This window comes from Desmodus rotundus, chromosome 8 (genome assembly GCF_022682495.2).
Source record: "Desmodus rotundus isolate HL8 chromosome 8, HLdesRot8A.1, whole genome shotgun sequence".
Taxonomy (NCBI): domain Eukaryota; kingdom Metazoa; phylum Chordata; class Mammalia; order Chiroptera; family Phyllostomidae; genus Desmodus; species Desmodus rotundus.
Genome location: NC_071394.1, coordinates 81,241,270 through 81,262,414, shown reverse-complemented (window position 1 = coordinate 81,262,414; position 21,145 = coordinate 81,241,270). Strand labels below are relative to the sequence as shown.

The 21,145-nt window shown below is 39.8% G+C and overlaps 1 pseudogene; it reads left to right on the top strand.

Moving 5' to 3' along the window:
• The first annotated feature begins 14,102 nt into the window (after window positions 1–14,102).
• On the top strand, window positions 14,103–15,141 carry LOC128781501 (glyceraldehyde-3-phosphate dehydrogenase-like; annotated as a pseudogene).
• Window positions 15,142–21,145: the final 6,004 nt, after the last annotated feature.

Genomic DNA, 21,145 nt, shown 5'->3' with positions numbered 1-21,145 from the left:
AAACAAACTTTTTGGCCCACCCAATAACTTGTACATTGTATAAATTTAATGAATAGTTTTATGATAAAGAATGAAAAAACAAATCCTTACTATTTCAACAGATACTTGAACATCAACACTCATACCAGCATTAATCACGATAGCCAAAAGGTAGAAATCACCTGGTTGAATACATAAACAAAACGTGGTGTACCAAAGACAGCAAGAGTAGCTATGCTTCTATCAGGCAAACTACACTTTAAGCAAAAAACAGTTACAAGAGACAAAGAAGGTCATCAAATAATGATAAAGGGTTGATTCACCAAGAAGATATAATAACCACAAATATATATGTAACCAACATCAGAGCACCTAAATATATTAAGCAAGTAATAACATACCTGAAGGGAGAAATAGAAAACAATACAAGGATAGTAGGGGACTTCAATACCCCAGTTTCAGCAATGGATAGATCATCCAGGCAGAAAACTAACAAGGAAACATTGGATTTGAGTCATATAGAAGGCCAATTAATCCTAACATATTTAAAGAAGGTTCCACCAAGAGCAGCAGAATTCACATTCTTCTCAAGTGCACACAAAATTCTCCAGGATAGATCATATGATAGACCACAAAATAATCTTAACAGATTTAAAAGTTGAAGTCATATCCACAATGGAATGAAACTAGAAATTAACAAGAGAAAAGCTACAAAATTTACAAACATGTAGAAACTGAACAACACACTCTTGAACAACCTGATGGGTCAAAGGAGAAATCAAAAAGTATCTTGAAACAAATGAAAATAGACATATATACCCACAAGTATGGGTTGCTGCAAAAGCAGTTCTCAGCAGAACAGTTACAGGTTTCCCCCACTATCCTTTGGATAGTGTTCCTATGAAATCTTTCATAAAGTGAAATGGCTTCAAGTGAAGAATATCCACTGCTTTCCAAAAGTTTGAATTATGTCACTTCACTTTTACAAAAGATCTACATTAATATCTGTTTTCGTTAACTGAAAGAAATCCAGAGGATTTTTGCTTTAACAAAAAAACCCCATTACTCTTTTAATGTGGGTCTTTCATAAAAGTGAAGTGGTGTGATGCAAACTTTCAGAAAGTGGGGGATTTGTAGCCAGTGATAAATGTTTCTGTTAAGAAAATAGAAAGATCTCAAATAACATAACTTTACACCTCAAGGAACTATTAATAGACGAAAAAGCTAAGCCAAAAGTTAGCAGAAGGAAGGAAATAACAAAGACCAGAACAAAAATAAATTGGAGACCAGAGAAACAATAAGAAAGAACAAAACCAAGAGCTGGTTTTTAATCAAAAGACAAACAAAACTGACAACTGTTAGCTAGATTCAGAATAAGTAAAATCAGAAATGAATGGGGAGACATTACAACTGATACCACAAAAATCCATAGGATCATAAAAGATTACTACAAACAATTATAACCAATAAATTGTATGAACTAGAAGAAATGGATAAATTCCTAGATACATGCAACCTACTAAGACTGAATCATAAAGAAATAGGAAATCTGAACAGACCAGTAATCAGTAAAGAAATTGAATCTCTAGTCAAAAACCTCCCAACACAAAGAAATCCCAGGACCAGATGGCTTCACTGGTGAATTCTACCACACATTAGAGACTAATTAACATCAATCCTTCTCAAACTCTTCTTAAAGATCTAAAAGGAGAGAACAGTCATTTTATGAGGCCAACATCACCATGATACCAAAGCCAGATAAGGACACAAAAGACAACTATGAACCACTAACTCTGATGAATATAGATGCAAAAATTCTCAATAAAATATTAGCAAACTGAATCACACACCATAACCAAATGGGATGTATTCGTGGGACACAAGAATGACTCAACATACACAATCAATAAATGTGAAGTACCACACTAATAGCATGAAAGATAAAAATCATTTGTTATCTCAATAGATTGAGAAAAAGCATTTTACTAAATACAACATCTTTTCATGGTAAAAAAAACTTTCAACAAATTGGGTATAGAAGGAATAAAGGTCCTTCAACATAATAAAGGTCATATAGGACAAACCCACAGCTAACATCACACTCAATGGTGCAAGACTGAAAATTTTTCGTTTAGATCAGAAGAAGACAATGATGCGCACTCTCACCTCTTTTATTCAACATAGTACTGGAGTCTTAGCTGGAACAAGTAGACAAAACAAAAATAAATGGCATTCAAATTGGAAAGGAGGAAGTAAAATTGTCATTATCTGTAGATGATATGATCTTATATAGAGAAAATCTTTTTTTTAATTTTTATTTTTTATTATTTATTTATTTATAATATATTTATTGATTATGCTATTACAGTGGTCCCATTTCTCCCCCTCACTCCACTCCATCCTGCCCACCCCCTCCCTCCCACATTCCCCCCCTATAGTTCATGTCCATCGGTCATACTTGTAAGTTCTTTGGCTTCTACATTTCCTACACTATTCTTACCCTCCCCCTGTCTATTTTCCACCTATCATTTATGCTACTTATTCTCTGTACCTTTCCCGCCTCTCTCCCCCTCCCACTCCCCTGTTGATAACCCTCCATGTGAGCTCCATTTCTGTGGTTCCGTTCCTGTTCTAGTTGTTTGCTTAGTTTGTTTTTGTTTTTGTTTTAGGTGTGGTTGTTAATAACTGTGAGTTTGCTGTCATTCTTACTATTCATATTTTTTATCTTCTTTTTCTTAGATAAGTCCCTTTAACATTTCATATAATAAGGGCTTGGTGATGATGAACTCCTTTAACTTGACCTTATCTGAGAAGCACTTTATCTTCCCTTCCATTCTAAATGATAGCTTTGCTGCATAGAGCAATCTTGGATGTAGGTCCTTGCCTTTCATGACTTGGAATACTTCTTGCCAGCCCCTTCTTGTCTGTAAGGTCTCTTTGGAGAAATCCGCTGACAGTCTTATGGGCACTCCTTTGTAGGTAACTGTCTCCTTTTCTCTTGCTGCTTCTAAGATTCTCTCCTTCTCTTTAATCTTGGCTAATGTAATGATGATGTGCCTTGGTGTGTTCCTCCTTGGGTCCAGCTTCTTTGGGACTCTCTGAGCTTCCTGGACTTCCTGGAAGTCTATTTCCTTTGCCAGATGAGGGAAGTTCTCCTTCATTATTTGTTCAAATAAGTTTTCAATTTTTTGTTCTTCCTCTTCTCCTTCTGGCACCCCTATAATTCGGATGTTGGAACGTTTCAAGATGTCCTGGAGGTTCCTAAGCCTCTCCTCATGTTTCCGAATTCTTGTTTCTTCATTCTTTTCTGGTTAAATGTTTCTTTCTTCTTTCTGGTTCACACCGTTGATTTGAGTCCCAGTTTCCTTCGCCTCACTATTGGTTCCCTGTACATTTTCCTTTGTCTCTCTTAGCATAGCCTTCATCTTTTCATCTAGTTTTCGACCAAATTCAACCAATTCTGTGAGCTTCTTGATTACCAGTGTTTTGAACTGTGCATCTGATAGGCTGGCTATCTGTTCGCTGCTTAGTTGAATTATTTCTGGAGCTGTGAAGTGTTCTGTCATTTGGGCCTTTTTTTTTTTTGGTCTTGGTGCTTCTGTTACTTAAAGGGGCAGAGCTTTAGGTGTTCCCTGGGGTGGGGTAAAGCTGATTGCTGAGCTGTGATGCTGTACATGGGGGAGGGGCGGAGAGGGAGTAATGGTGCCTGCTCCGCTCTCTGCTGGATTTCAGTCACTCCCTCTGCTACCCACCATCAAATTGGGCCCCTCTGGTGCTGGTTCCCGAGTGGGTGGGCTTGTGCATGCTCTAGGCCCCTGTGGGTCTCCCCAGTGACCTCTCCTGTGAGGCTGCAAGTCTCTCCTGCTGCTGCCCCAACCCCCACGGGTGTTTTCACTCAGAGGTTTGAGGCTTTATTTCCCCAAGCTGGAGTCCTGGGTTGCGAGGTCTGCCTTGCTCCCCACCGTTTGTCCCACCAGCTACGGGGTGCTACCCACCGCTCTGCCTGTCCTGTTCTCCGCCACTCTGAGTCCGGCCCTCTCAGTTTAGAATGTGGGGCTGCAGGGTAGCTAGTGGTCAGACTGCCTGCCCCATTCGTCCCACACTCCGCCAGTCTCGGTCCGCCACAGCAACGTGAGTCCTGTCCGCCCCTCCTACCCGTCTGGATGAATGTTTATTTTTTATCTCCTTGGTGTTGGACTTCCTTGCTGTTGCATTTTCTGTCAGTTCTGGTTGTGCGAGGAGGCGCAGTGTGTCTACCTACGCCGCCATCTTGGTTCCGCCAAGATATAGAGAAAATCTTAAAGAAAACCCCCAAATCTGAACTAATCAATGAATTCAGTAAAATTCAGGATATGGAATCAACCATTGGAAATCAGTTGCATTTCTATATACTAACAATGAAATACCTGAAAAAGAGATAATGAAAATTATTTCATTCACGATAGTACCAAAAACAATAAAATATTTAGGAATAAATTTAACAATGGGAATGAAAGATCTGAATAAAAAATGTAAGACTTGGATGAAAGAAGTTGAAGTCACAAACAAATGGAAAGATACCTCATGTTCATGACCAGAAGAATATAATTAAAATGTCCATAACACCCAAAGCCATCTATAGATTTCATGCAATCCCTATCAAAATCCAAAAAGCATTTCTCACAATATTATTTAGAATAAAATAAACCTAAACTTTGTTTGGAAGCATAAAAGATCCCCCCACACACACAGCCAAAGCAATCCTGAGGAGAAAAACACAAAACCAGAGGCATCACATTTTCTGATTTCAATCTATACTACAAAGCACAGTACTGGCACAAAAATAGACACATAATCCGATGCAACAGAACTGAGGGCCAGAGGGCTTATACAAGAAATAAACCCCTGCACACACAATCAACTAATATTTGACAAAGTTGCCAAGAATACTCAATAGTGAAAGGATAGTCTCTTCAACAAATGGTGTTGGGAAGACTGGTTAACCACATGCAGGAAAATGAAATGGGGCCTCAATATTACACTACTCACAAAAATTAACTCAAAATGGATATGATAAAGACTTAATCATAAGACCTGACATGGTAAAACTCCTAAAAGAAAACACAGGGAAAAAGTTCCTTGACATTAATCTTGACAATGATTTTTTTTTAGATATAACACCAAAAGCACAAAAAGCAAAAGTAAAAATTTAATAAATGGTACTATATCAAACTAAAAAGTTTCTGCATAGCAGAAGTAAAAAAAATCAACAAAATAAAATGGCAACACACAGAGTGGGAAAAATATTTGTAAACCATATATCAAATAATGGGTTAATATCCAAAATATATGAACAACTCGTAAACTCCATAACAACAAAAACAACAACAACAAAAACCCACGAATAATCCTATTAAAAAATGGGCAGAGGCATTGAATAGATATTTTCCCAAAGGTGACGTCCCTATAGACAATAGGTATATCAAAAAGTTTAACATCACTAATCATCAGGGAAACAAAAATCAAAATGGGTATCATATAACAGACAAGAGACAACAACTGTTGAGTGGGGATGATGTGGAGAAAAGAAAACCTTGTATGCTGTTGTTGGGAACGTAAGTGTTCAGCCAGTATGTAAGCCACTGTGGAAAAGAATATGGAGTTCTCCTCCACCCCCCAAATTACAACTATCATACATATGATCCAGTAATTCCACTACTGTATATATGCAAGGTCCACTCAGAAGGTATCCAGCCATGTAATATGAAACATAGAGACATTTATTGAAGAAGACACAAGATACAAGAAACATTGTACATAGGACAATGACACTTTGTCCCCTTCAAAGTAGGCACCTTGTGACCTCACACAGTTCTCCCAATCACCATAAGCTGCCCCATCGTATTTTCCTGAATCTCACTGACAGTCTTAAATCTCTTCCCTCTCAAAGGTGCTCTTAATTTTGGGAAAAGCCAGAAGTCTCAGGGTGCCAAATTCAGGCTGTAGTGGGGCTGAGTCACCTGGGTGATTTAATGTTTAACAAAAATATTCTGCATGAGATGTGATACATGAATAGGCACGCTGTCAGAATGAAGCTGCAAATCACCAGTTGCCCATACCTGTGGCCTTCTAAATCATCCAAATAGTTTCCGTGGAGGAATGTTCAAGCTTCACATAAAATTTGATGCAGATTCGTTGCTCTACTTAGTCATTTGGAATGTGACAGCCACACAGTACACGTGCTCACCCAACAATGTCTACCACCCCCACTGACGTACAGTGAAGTCATCATCATTCATGCATGCGCATTTCAGTCCAGTCTCCTTGGTTGCCAGCTTACATCAATGTTGTGTAAACTCATATTGCAAAGATATTTGTACTCCCATGTTCACTGCAGCATTATTCACAATAGACAAGATATGGAAATAACCCAAATGTCCATCAACAGATAAATGGATAAAGAAAATGTGGTGTATCTCCATATGTATGTACAGAATACAATATTATTAACCATTAGAAAGAAGGAAATCCTGCCATTTGTGACAACGTGAATGGACCTTGAGGTATTGTCTTTAGTGTGATAAGTCAGATGGGGAAATCCAAATATTCATGGTACCACTTATACATGGAACATAAGAAAGCCAAACTCATAGAAACAGTAGAATGGTGGCTACAAGGGCCTGGGGCGGGGGGCAGAGGGCATGACATTCTTAAAGGGTGCAAACTTGCCACTGGAAAATAAGTTCTGGAGATCTAATTCATATTACAGTGATTACATTCAACAATATCATGCTTCAAAATTGCTGAGAGACTAGATCTTAAATATTCTCACGTCAAAAAAGCAATGAGGTTAGTTCTGGCCAAGATGGAGGCATAGGTAGAAACCCTTTACTTCGTCACACAACCAAAAGGAGGATAACAACCAATCTAAAATCAATGAACAACCAGAAGTGCCAGAAAATCAAACTGCATGGAAAAACCAAGGAATTAAAGAAATAGTCATCCAGACCAACCAAACAGTAAGAACCCGTGGCGAGGTGGTGGACCATGCAGGCGAGGCTGACTGAATGGGAAACTGAGACTCAGAACTGACTGTGGACTATGGCAGGGGTTGCCATGGTGGGAGAAACTCCCAGTCTCACACCAGGGTTCATTGGAAAGTGGGCTAGAGCCAAGCAGGCGAGCTGCATTTTTTCCTCTTGGCCCCTCCCCCACAGACAGTGCCACAAGGAAGCAAGGAGGATTTCCTGGCCCTGGTGAACACTTAAGGACCCACCTTCTTATAACTTAACAGGGGCACCAAGACAATGAACTATGGCCCAAATGAAAGAACAGAGCAAAACTCCAAAAAGAGAGCTAAGTGATAAGGATATAGCCAACCTATCTGATGGAGAGTGCAAAACACTGGTAATCAAGATGCTCACAGAACTGATTGAGCTTGGTCACAAAATGAAAGAACAAATGAAGGATACCCAAAGTGAAATAAAGCAAAATATTCAGGGAACCAACAGTGACAGGAAGGAAACCAGGACTCAAATCAATGATTTGGAATAAAAGGAAGAAATAAACATCCAACCAGAACAGAAGGAAGAAAACAAGAATTCAAAAAAATGAAGAGAGACTTAGGAACCTTTGAGACAACCTGAAACATTCCAATATCTGAATTATAGGGGTGCTAGAAGGAGAAGAACAACAGCAAGAAATTGAAAACTTATTTGAACAAATGATGAAGGAAAACTTCCCCAATCTGGCAAAAGAAATAGACTTCCAGGTAGTCCAGGAAGCCCAGAGAGTCCCAAAGAACTTGGACTCAAAGAGGAACACACCAAGGCACATCATCATTAAGTTACCCACGATTAAAGATAAAGAGAGAATCTTAAAAGCAGCAAGAGGAAAGGAGAGAGTTACCTAAAAAGGAGTGCCCATAAGGCTATCAGCTGATTTCTCAAAAGGAACCTTGCAGGCAAGAAGGAGCTGGGAAGAAGTGCTCATTCAAAGTCATGAAAGGCAAGGACCTACATCCAAGATTACTCTATCCAGCGAAGCTATCATTTAGAGTGGAAGAGCAGATAAAGTGCTTCCCAGACTAGGTCAAGTTAAAGGAGTTCATCATCACCAAGCCCTTATTATATGAAATGTTAGAGGGACTTATCTAAGAAAAAAGAGATAAAAAATATGAATGGTAAAATGACAACAAACTCACAACTATCAACAAATGAACCTAAAAGAAAAGAAAAATAACTACTTTAAAGGACACATGGACCAAATCAAGGGGGAGGATGGAAGTGGGGGAGGGAGGGGGGTTCGGCTGGGGTGGGGTGGAGGGATGGGGAGAAAAGGCACACAACTGTAATTGAATAACAATAAAAAATTTAAATAAAGAAAAGAAAAACAATGAAAACAAAAACTAAGCAAACAACTAGGAAAGGAACAGAATCAGAGAAATGGATATTGCATGGAGGGATTTCAGTGGGGAGGGGGAGGGAAAAAATAGGCGGGGAAAGGCACAGTGAATAAGAGGCATAATTGGTGGGCATAAAATAGACAGGGAGAGGTCAAAAATGGTATAGGAAACAGAGAATTCGAAGAACTTATATGTACAACCCATGGACATGAACCAAGGGGGGAATACTGGAGGGTTGGGGGGTGCAGGGTGGAGGTGGGTAAGGGGGTAAAATTGGGACACCTGTAATAGCATAATCAATAAAATATACTTTAAAAAAGTATATGCTTGAAATTTTTCGTAATAAAAAATGAAGTTCAAATGAAATGAATCTACTCTTACTCTTATTATATAAAATGCTCTTTGATATTCTTTATCTAAACTATATCATAGAAGGATAAAAGAATACAGGTAATGACCCCCTAAGTTGATTTTCCGATGCACTAAAGGCTCGTGTGCATGAGACGGCTGGCTACCTTGGTCTTTGCTCCACCCATATGGAGTCATTCTAACACAGAAGATTCTTTCTGGTCACTTGAATGCAAATTAAAAATGAAAAGCCTAATTCTCCTCAATGTTTCCAAGCTCCAAAAATGTAATGCTTCTTGACATTTCCATAGTTGCCTATTTAAGTTCAATGTAAATAGCTGCTGCTGCTTTGGGAGTGCCTGATAATGTCTATCACAGTGCAAGGATATATGTCTCCCTGATGACATCTTAATGTTGATCTTGTAAATTCTACAGCAACACATAATGTAGCACAAAGATGTGCCAAGTAGCATCAAAAACATTTTTTTTTCAAAATCTGAGTTTAATATAAATGTCAAATCACATTTAGAGGAGAACAAATTACAGAGTATTCAGATGGCTTCAGCTAATTAATTCTCTCCATTGATAATATTTTTGAGCTTTGGGCACAGGTTATTAAATGCTTTATTTCTATTGTTACTTATAATTGCTAACTTAATAGAAAGCAAGTTGATTATATAAGCTGGTAATTTTTTTAAAAGACAAATTCTGTTTTTATACTAAGTGGGAATTTCCAACATTAAATAACTTTATCTATACTCAGTGTTTTCACTGTGCTGAGATGTGGGTTAAAAAAAAAAACAATCCTATGATCCAAAAGATAAATATATCACTTTCTACATTTTGCTGACCTGGGGGAAAGTGTCCTGTAGTTCTAAAATGCCATTCTGACTTTGTGAATTCCTTCCTTGCCTTATTTCCCCAAAACCGCATATACTGGCCACTATTGTCTTAGCATTCATATTACTGCTTCCTTCTTAACTGCAACTTGATTTCATTAAAATATCACCTTTCTCCAAGCCTTGAGTGCTTTAGGGAAGCTCCCCACCCCAATTAGTAGTGGAGAGGGATAAGCTCCACTTTATCTAAACCAGCCAGGATAATCCCCTTCTCCTTGCCATTGATTGGTTTAGGAATGAACATGTGATAATATTCTGGGCAATGAAACAGGAGAGCAAGTTAGCCAGAGGGGTTCTGGGAAAGTTTCTCTTGCTTCCAAAAAACAGAAGATTGCTACTTTGGACACTGTCAGAACTGCACATGAGGCTGGAATTCCTGTAGCATTTTTCTACCAGCCTCAGGGAAAACTTCACTAGAGGAGAGCCAATCTAAAGAACCACACAGAAACAGATCTGACTTCTAGTTCTGAGTTTCTTTAGCTGGGAAATGATCAATTTCCTTGTCATTTAAGCCAGTAGGCATGTTACTAGCAGATGAGAGCTCTGAGTGATACAATATATTGATTTTTAAAATTTCAGGCAAAATAATTTGTAAGCTTAAACCAAGAGTGGATCTGTGTGACTCCAAACAGCTGGTCATTTCAGCTGAAAAACAAAAATTAAGTGTATGAATTGGTACGGTATCAAGGAAAAACCAAAATTATGCAAGTCTTTGAGAATTTTAGGGGTACTCAAGCAAATGGAGTGAAGTTGAATAGGTAGAGCAAAATGGTAGACAAGAGAATTGCTGCCTAGGTTAACCCTATTAGAACAAGGGGGGAAACCCTCACATACAAATTCACCCTGAATTTCACACATCATTATCCCCAATACATTTGGAGGAATGACTACAAGATGTCAGCTGACACTGAGAAAGATCTTAGCATTCCAGCTAATTAGGAGACAAGCTGTACACTTAAAAGGATGTATAAATGGCTAAAGTTCTGCACACAGACAAGGGGGGCTAACCTATTTCATTTCGTGATACTGTAGAGTATACATAAGCAGGCAATAAGTATCAGCCGAGTGAGAGATGCTGACCTAATCTAATGCCTGGGGGACAAGGGACAAAAGAGAGGGAAGATGAACAGAATTTTGACAACAGATCTTTTTGTGAGGAAGGGGAGGCTAAGTCACCCTCACTGTCCAATTGATGAGAGATTATTGTACAAGGAATTGGCAGAATTGGTGTATCACTCTGTTTTCACCAAGGGGTACATAATTACTCCTTTCCATTTTTAATTTTTAGAAAGGCAAGCCAGGTGCAAGAAAAGGTAGGTAGGACTTGATTGCCATTATGGAGCTTGGTTTCCATTAAGTTCCAAAAGCTAATTGTTTTGACATCTTGAGCTGCTTGAAAGAAAGGAACTATGTAATTTTAAAATGAAAATAATTTTGTATTTTATGTAAAGAAGTTGTATGCTTGACTTATGATATTTAAAGAAAATAATCACAGCATATGTTTGTTTCATATTATTTGAGAAGTAATATGCGATTTTAGAACATTGCTGCCTAACACATGTAGTCAAGCAGTTATTGACTGAAGGAATATTTATTTATTAGTTACTTGCTACAAAAAATTTAAAAAAATAAAGATACATTGTTCATTCATCTGAACAGAGGGGAAAGCCTTTTTAACTTCTAAAACTCCTAAATAAATTTAAAGATTTTTTTGCATGATATATCTTTAGAATAAATTATTTCTATTATTATTTTGGGTTTTTTTTAAGCTCACAACTTTTAAACTAGCAAATATATTTTTAAACAGTTTCTAAAACTAAATAAAGCTTGATAATTAGGTGTAAATTGAGATGTGAGTGGCAATTCTATTTAAACTCTTTAATATTTATTCTATGCTTGTTAATGTTTTTAATAAAACTTGAATTTGAGAAGAATTTGAATGCAGATAATGTGTAGGCCTAGCTGCCTACTACAGAAGTTGCCATGGATTTATTTCAAATACATATTTATTTTCTTAATCCCATAAGACTAAAAATTCAACAATATTTTCATTAATAAAGGAGAAAATTATAAACTACATTTGAAAAGTATACAAAGTATATTTAATTCTAATCTGATACACACATGTACTATTTCTCAGAAGCTTATCAAATCCAAGCCTTTGAAAATGCATACACTGTAACAGATTTTTCAAAAACATGATGGAAAATATATACCACCCAGCTAAACACTCTCTTGATTTAGAATCGAGGCCTATATGTTTCTATTTCCATAGTGACTATTGCTGTGGAATCGACATGTTTTAATTTAGATTTGAGATTATAAACATCATTTGGAGACAGAATTTATTTTCTCTCCTACAATTTTTGAAAATTGATCAATCTAAGTGCTGCAGAACAGAAGCAAATTCTGGAGCAGGATTTAGAAATTATTTGGCTTCAAGGGCATTTATGACTAACAAAAGGTATGTTTTTACAGAAGTTCGAGGCTTTTTAGTCCTTAAAATTTTTGTGTGGCTTTTTATACTTTACAAAATAAGTTAAAGAAGGGATTTCTAATCAAGTCTCTCAGAAGCTTTTAATTTGTACTGACATTGTTTTTTTTTTAAAAAAAAAACATCAAGGTGATTAGAGAAAGATTTTGCAAATAGTCTTGCCTAAATTATCTAAGAAGTTGAAATGAGACATTTTATCTCCCCCAAGTGTCTAAGAGGAGTAGCGAAGGTGTGACTTACATTGGGGCCAAATAGAAGTTAGCAAACCAAATCTCTAATGAAAGGGTAAGAAGAGAGTGTGTTATATTCATTCATTACTTTGTTCAGTGAACTTCTGGGGAGCCCCTACTCTCCTTGTGCTCCAGAAGCTTGTAAATGAGTGGCAGAGAGGAGGGGGTGCAGAGAGGAGGGATGGCAGGTGATGTGGAAGCTGGTGAGGGGGTTATGGCACAGAGCAGCACAGGGGACTGGCAGGGTAAAACAAGAGAACATGGTGGGTGGCTGGGAAGTGCCCTGTGACCTAGGCCAAAGGAAAAGGTTTCTGCATGAGGAGGGGCTGTTTCTTCAACAAAAAACCAGAAAACACAGACAACTCCAATAGGTGAATCACTACGACCAGCAGACATGAAGCTGACACTATCACACCCATGACCTGCAATTACTAAAAAGCCAAACTCATCCAGATAGCCCTTGAAATGCAGCTCTTTGCTTTGGATGAACAAGGTTGAAAATGCATTATAAGTACAACCTCTCTAACTCTTTCTGTTTGCTTGTTTCTGTCTTAATTGTAGAGCTAAACCAAAAGTTTATGCACCCCACGGATTGTTATAACTGCCCTGCCTTTAGAAGCCAGCTCCCTCACCCAGAGGTCTAATGAAAAGAAACTGGGTCTGCAGAGGGGGAGCTATGAGAGTTGTCAGCAGTGAGGGGGAAAAACAAATAGCAAGAAAAGACATTATTTTCTCTCCTTAATTATGAGCTCAACTCACCAATGAAAGCAGAAAGCAAAAAGTCAAGGCTTTGAAGTGTTATTTCATATCATTTTTCTGAAAGTACTGCAAGTGTCTGCTGAAGATCTTCAGATTATTCAATGTGTCTGCTTTATTCTTTAAAGAGACCATGTTTAGTACCTAGTGACAGAGTCCTTCATTCTTGGAAGTGATATTCAATGCAGGCTTACTGCAACTCTGAGGGCAATGAAAAACAATGGGGCAAATCAGAAGAGGAAAGATGCCCATTCACTCCCTGTTTACGAAACACCTGCTGTGTGTCAGGTGCTATTCTGGGATCAAAGGAATGCAGCAGTGAGAAAATACATAAAAAGAACTGCCCTAGTGGAGCTTACACTCTAGTAGGGGGAGATAGACAACAAATAAAGCAGGAAAGGTGGAGAGGGAATGCGTGGGAGTATCTGTGTGTGGGGGTGTCTGCGGGTGTGTAAGGGAAAGCTTCAAATTTCAATTTGCTCTGGAAGACCTACCCCAGGGAAGAGGATCTGAGCAAAGTCCTGAAGGGAGAAAGGGATCCATGGAGAAAATGGTTCCAGAGAAAGGCATAGCAAATGCAAAGGTCTTGAGGCAGGAACTTGTTTGGCATGTGTAAGAAACATCAGGAGACCTGTGTAGCTAGAGTAGAGTCAGAGAGGGGAAGAAGGCAGATGAACTCAGAGACCTCAATTCAAGGGGACAGGGGTAAGAAGCCTGAAGTTACAGGAACGCTGAGAGGTAAACAGTAAAGCGTTAGAGGGTTTTCAGCAGGGGAGTGACACAATCCAATGTTTTTCAAAAAAATACTTTCTGAGGCTCTACTGTGGGCAAAGCACTGTGCTAGGCCAGATACTTGGGTGCTGGAGACATACTAATGAACACAGCAGACATGGTCTCTGCCCTCATGGAGCTTATGTCTAAGTGGGAAAGAAAGAGAAGTAAGTAAACCTGCTCACAAAAATAATTCTAGTTACCTCTCTGCTCCTCCTGTTTGACAGACAGCTGTGTCTTCCTGCACAGTGCCAGCCTCAACCCTGAGGCACAATGGTGAAGATTCCAGTGAATGGATTTGGCTGTATTGTGTGCCTGGTCACCAGGGCTGCCTTTTACTCAAGCAAAGTGGATGCTGTCACCATCAGTGACCCTTTCATTGATCTCAACTACATGGTCTACATGTTCCAGTATGATTCTACTCACAGCAAGTTCAAAGGCACAGTCAAAGCTGAGAACAGGAAGCTTGTCATCAATGGAAAGTCCATCTCCATCTTCCAGGAGCAAGATCCCACCAACATCAAATGGAGTGATGCTCATGCTGAATATGTTGTGGAGTCCACTGGTATCTGTCACCACCATGGAGAAGGCTGGAACTCACTTGAAGGGAGGAGCCAAGAGGGTCATCATCTCTGCCCCTTCTGCGGATGCCCCCATGTTTGTGATGGGTGTGAATCATGACAAGTATGACAACTCCATGAAGACTGTCAGTAATGCCTCCTGTACCACCAACTGCATGGTGCCCCTGGCCAAGGTCATCCATGACAACTTTGGCATCGTGGAGGGACTCAGGACCACAGTCCACACCATCACTGCTGCCCAGAAGACCATGGGTGGGTCCTCTGGGAAGCTGTGGCATGATGGCTGAGGAGATGCCCAGAACATCATCCCTGCTTCCACTGGCACTGCCAAGGCTGTGGGCAAGGTCATCCCTGAGCTGAACAGGAAACTCACTGGCATGGCCTTCTATGTCCCCACCCCCAATGTGTTGGGTGTGGATCTGACCTGCCACCTTGGAGAAAGCTGCCAAATATAATGACATCAAGAAGGTAGTGAAGCAGGCATCACAGGGCCCCTTCAAGGGCATGCTGGGCTATACTGAGGACCAAGTTGTCTCCTGTGACTTTAACAGTGATACCCACTCCTCCACCTTCAATGCCAGGGCTGGCATTGTCCTCAATGACCATTTTGTCAAGCTCATTTCCTGGTGTGACAATGAATTTGGCTATGGCAACAAGGTGGTGGACCTTGTGGTCCACATGGCCTCCAAAGAGTAAGAGCCCCCTGGACCACCAGCCCCAGCAACAGAAAGAGAGACCCTCAGCTGCTGGGGACTCCTTGCCCCAAATTGATCCCCCAACACACTGAGAATCTCCTGACCTCCAGTTTTGATTCTAGGCCCCTGAAGAGGGAACGCGCTTAGGGAGCCCTGCCTTGTCATGCACCATCAATAAAGTTAACTGCACCCACCAAAATAATAATAATAATAATAATAATAATAATAATAATAATTCTAGTTGGGATAATGCTGAAAAAGGAAAAAGAAAAAGCGAGGAACTTGCATAATGATAGATATGGTGTGGGGAATGCACAGAGAAGCTTATGTCTCTGTGGCAAGCCTTCAAGGAAGACTTCCTTCAAGGGAGACTTCTCTAAGGAGATGATATCATAGGTCGATCTTAAAGAAATGAGCAAAATATAAGCCTGGAGAAAGAGGGCATCAGGCAGAGGAAACTATATGCTTAAGGGTCCCAGAAATGAAAGGATGTGTCTTGTTGCAAGGACAAAAAGCAACTGGCACAGCTCATCCCCAAAGCAGGAAGGAGAGAGTGACCCAGGATGAGACTACAGTAGCTGTAGGCAGGAGCCAGACCAGGCTGGATAGTAAACCCTGGTAAAGGGACCTGAATGAGAAATCAGTGACTGAAGATACTGTAGAAAAATATTAGACATCATAGGAGAGCCATAGATAAAATGCTGTGAGAGGTTGGACGAAAGAACTCACATGGGATATTTGGAGGAAAGAGGCAGTTAACTGAGCTTTGAAGGTACCTGGAATGTAGCTATATCCAGAAGGGAAGATGACATCCTGGGAAGGTAGAAAGGGCACAGGCTGGGAGTGAAATCCAGCCTCAAATGCCTACTCAGCCATAACGGCTGTGCCAAGCTGGAGCCTTTGGGAGCCTCCTTTTTCTCTAACTGAAATGACATGTGCCTTGCAGGTTTGAGAGAATCACAAATAGTGTTCACAAAATTCCCTGTATAGTAAATGCCAAATACACCTTAGTCCTAGTGACAGAATATATATTTTTCAGGTTTGAGTGTCTGCTCCCCAGTTTGAGTGGGAGCATGGAACAATCAAGACAGTTACAATCCAAACCTTGCATACATATCATTTTCAACACACGATTTTTTCAAGGAGGACGTACATTACTTCATTCCTGCCTAGACTTGAGAGCACCTACTGCATGGCAGGCACAGAGGTGGGCACTGGACACTCACTGGTGCAACATGACCCCACACACTGGTACTTCTAGTGTACTTGGGGAGCAAACAAGAAAGGAGCAAGTGAATATGTGACTTTCGATAAGTACTACAAGGGAAAAGAGGGAGGAAATATGGAGTGAGAGGGAGAACAGAGGAAGAAGATCTAGAATAAAGAGTAGGGGGAGGTGAGATAAAGGCCCTTTCTAAGAGTAAGCCTCTTTGTAGGTCAAACCCACCTGAAGGTGGCTACCTATTCTGTGTAATTCCACTCCTTCCTTTCCGAGGAAGACCTTGCCAAAGTAAACTATATGCTGAGGATGAGAAGGAGGCAGCCACAAAAAGAGTGAGGTGGAGGGAGAAAGAGGACACTCCATGAACTCAGTAAAGGAAACAGCAAGAGCAAAATACTGGAAATGGGAAAGGTCATACTGAAGAGCAAATCAGCTGGCATTAAAAAAACAAACAAACTCATGAGGAAATTAAAACCTCCCAGATTTTTCTCTGGGGCACTTGGCATTTCTTTTCCCAGAGGATGGAATATATAACACTGATTTCAAAGCTACCATTTTCCCATGACCTAACCAGAAGTGATGTGATGGGTACTTTAAGCTTAGAGCAGCCACTTGTGAGTTTTACAGAGCACCCCTCAAGGGATGCAATTGCAAACACCAGTACATTCTTTTTCTCACATAATATTCCTTTGCAGTAGGTAGTCAATGGTCTTATGTCAATTTTATAGATTTGAAAGAAAACCATGGAGGCCCTGTGCATCTTCAAATTAATCTTCGACCTACAATTTAAATCCCACATTGACTCTGGCTCACTCAGAACAGCCAAACTCTGCTCCGCCTTCATCCCCAGAGAAAATCTGCAAATGTTATTACAGATGTAGAACGTATGAGAAATTACTATGACAGAAAATTCCATCAAGGAAGGCAATTTCACTAAAAGCCACGTGTTTTCAGGAATTGGCCACAAGAGTCAGGATTTGATTCCCTCCTTTTCTTTTTCCAGGGACTCTGTGCCATGACTGAAGTGAGCTGACCCCTTCTAGGCACTAACCTATAAGAATGTGATCAATATACAGGCTTATGAGCACATACTTCACAATATTCAAGATTGAAGCGGTAACTTGAAAGGAAATCTAGAAGAAAATATGATCAAAGAAGCTGTTCTGTTTGTTTTCTGGTGTCTCTTGAAGAATGTCAGTGTAATACAACCCACTGTCTTTCCCTTTTTGGCTTAGCTACCAGGAAAATTCAGTGTCTGTCAAAGCCAGTCCTCCCTCTCAGTAATCCTTGTAGCTAGCTTACTTTCCTCCTGTTTGGTTTTGTACTTACATTCACTACCTAATTGAATATGTGAGCTTTTGGGTGAATTTATATTAATTCATTTTTGAAAAGGGGCAAATGATAGATAAACACTGCTTTCTTGCACCAAATGTGCACCAGGTTTTAGGATTTGTGTTCTTCAATAAACAACGCACAGACTTCTAGGCTCAGACCCCCAGGAATTAAAGCCAGCCTTCTTCCCATCTCCCTGCTTGGCCCCAGCCAACTCTCTTCCTAAAGTCTATGTTAAGATGTCCTCCTTCTTAGTAGACTACACTTAATTAAGTTGTTTCTACAACATGGAAGTGCTGGGGAAAAATAACCAGATATATCTTGAAGACTCTTCTTTTGTGGGGGGACTGTATTTTATTTTTGTTTTGCCCTCAGCTTTATTGAGAAATAATTGACACATTGTATAAGTTTAAGATATACAACCTGTTGATTTGATACACTTATGTATTCTAATGTGGTTACTGTGGTAGCATTAGCTGACACCTATCATATCACATAATTACCATTGCTTTTTTGTGGGGAGTACATCTAAGGTCTACTTCCTTATCAACTTTCAAGTACAGTACTATTTCAAAATACAGTACTGTTAACTATATTCACCATGCAGTGTATTCTCTCCCTAGACCTTATTAATCTTCTAACTGGAAGCTTGGACCTTTAACAAACATCTCCCCATTTCTCCCCTCCCCTCCCACCCACAGCCAGAGCTCTTTCTAAGCAAAAACAAAACAAAACAAAATAAAAACCACAAATCTCATCATTGTTCTGCTGTATTTTTAACTTCCCTCTTGCCTGAGTTCCTTGCCATAGCCCCACCTCCACCTGAAGACATTTTTATTCTGAATATAAATGTGGGGTATGCATAGGGTAATAGGGTTTTCTTTCTCCAAATTTTGGTCATGTAGCAAAGTAGTCTGTGTCTACTTGAAAGAGTCTCAGAACTAAAAGAAGGGACTCTGGTAGACAATTAAAATGCCGGGCAGGAAAATCCAATCTTGATCTTCATATGTTGTTTCTAAGGACCATAAGGAGAAAGTGGGTCATGGGTTGGAAGATTACTGTACTAGTCAACATCTTAGGTTCTAACCACAGAAAACAACTCTGGCCAGTTTATATGGAACATTAATTCATTGGAAAGTTATGGGGGAGCTATATAGAACAAAAGGAAAGTTGCAATACCAGGTGTGGAAGGGCAGGGCGTGTAAGTAACAGGCTTATCCACAGTCTCCTGAGAATGAATGAGCATCAGTTATGTGTAGTCTTTTCCCTCTGCTCAAGGGTCAAACTCCAAAGAAAGCATCTGTGTAACCCAGCTTATGCCCATGACTGTCCAGTAGCCAATGGACGTGGCATGGGGGTCCTCCTTCATAAGCCCAATAATGGTCTGTGCTCAGTGGAGAAGGGCAGCTCCCTCAGAGTGAAATCAGAATGCTGATAAGCAGAAGGGAACGTGGGTGATGGTTGGGCAAAAGCAAACAACAGAACCATCCTCATGCCTTATGAATCGTTCATTAGTGGCAGTCATTGGCACTAAGACTTCCTACAAACCTGATCATTCTACAAGCTGTTCCCTCTATTATTCCCCTCTCCTGATACTACAGTTAGGACTCTGACTTCTGTGACTTCAGGAAGTGTGAGAGACAGAGTGGTATCCTGGAAAGCTCTTCCCCAAAAGTCTGTTAAGAGTCTCAAGTTCCTAAGACAAGCAACCACCTCCTTATGGAAAAATATGGCCTACCCAATATAACTGTTAAACAGTCACATTTAAGTCAAGGATGTGTTGCTTTGGTGATTCCATCTGGAGACTTGGCTGGGAAACACATGCTTTAAAAACATGGCAGCAGTATCTCTTTCTATAAAATGTTTTACTTTGATCAATTACCATTCAGTGGGAAAATGGTATGTGGGTCAATGGCCTAGAGCACCCCTTCCTCAGGGCTGCTTTTTGTTTTCTGTTGCATACTTTGGAAAACCCCTTTTCTGAGTCCCAAGCACCTTTGAGCTGGGATAACCGATGGGTAATTTGGAGCTGTGGGGAGGACAGATTTTTTGATGAAGTCCAAGTGGATTAATTCCAGAGGCCCATTTGAGTTGTGTTGATACTTTCCTTAGTTCCTGGGTGCAAGGGGGGCTTTAACTGCATGAACACTGGTACTGACCACCTATTTCAAGCAGCCTTCTCTCACATACATTCTATAAGGTTACTCTCTTTTATTTCCTTCCTGGTGTTTTCCATAATCTGAAATTATTTCCTGTTTCTTGGCTTTGTTAAAGAGAAAACCATGGGCCCCAAATGGCGTCACTTGTGCTTTAGCATGATGATTTACCCAATGACACCTGACCTAATTGCTGTTTCAGCCTTTCCTGGAAATATAATCTTAATTAACCAATCTGGAATTTTCTGGTCAAGCACCAGTGAGGTAATCTGTCACATGGGCCCTTTCCACCTCCATAGAAAGAAGAAGCAATCTGCATGATAAAAACCCTTGCTGCTCTCTACCCACAAAAGAAATTGTTTTGGTTTAAAAATAATTCTTTCTTTTGTTAATAGCTCCCTTGTCCCACCCTTATTCCTATAAAAACCTTCCGCTTTGTAAAATCCCTCTATGCTCCCTTCTATTTGCTAGATATGATACTGCCCAATTCATGAATCACTTAATAAAGTCAATTATATTTTCAAACTTACTTGGTTGAATTTTGTTTTTCAATGGATTTTTTCATAACCTGTGTCCCATTAGGATGTAAGGTTCACAAAGTCAAAGTTTGTCTTGTTCAGTTATATCCCCACCTCAGTACCTGGCACACAGCAGGCCTCCAAAAAATATTTGTTTTGTGACTGAATTGCTATGGATGTGAGTGCAAGTGGCTGCCCAGAAGAGAGAGCAGGGTAACTTTTTGCCAATGGAGAGAGGAAGCTGATCTCTCATTCTTCATTTCAGTGTACCTAGTATGCGCCACGCGTTGGACACACTGCAGTGAACAAGGCAGACAGTCTTTATCCTCATATGCTTACAGTGCTTTATTTGCTAAAGGGCGATGAGTTCTACTTGCTCTACTGACCAAGGATCTCAAAATTATTTAAATGGTAATAATTGTAATATTAGTGATTAGTAAGAATAAATACCCAGGTACTTTGCATATTTTACCTAATTTAAATCCTTCTAACAACTCTGTTAATATGAAGATTGAAAAGATGAAGCAACTGGGTCTCAGAATGTTAAGAGGAAGGACCCATGGTCACATAGCTTGTGAATGTTGAAACTTGTTGGTCTATGAGGCTCTGAAGCCTGTGATATTTCACTTCAATCTCCTGCTTCATCAGAAACAGACAGGCTTCATCAGCTAGGCAGACAGTGATAGGGTTACCAGAGTACTAATCTCTTCCCTAAAACATCTCCAGCCTCAGCAAACCATGCCATGGACCATGTAGGAAATTTAGAATGCCAACTAGTCAT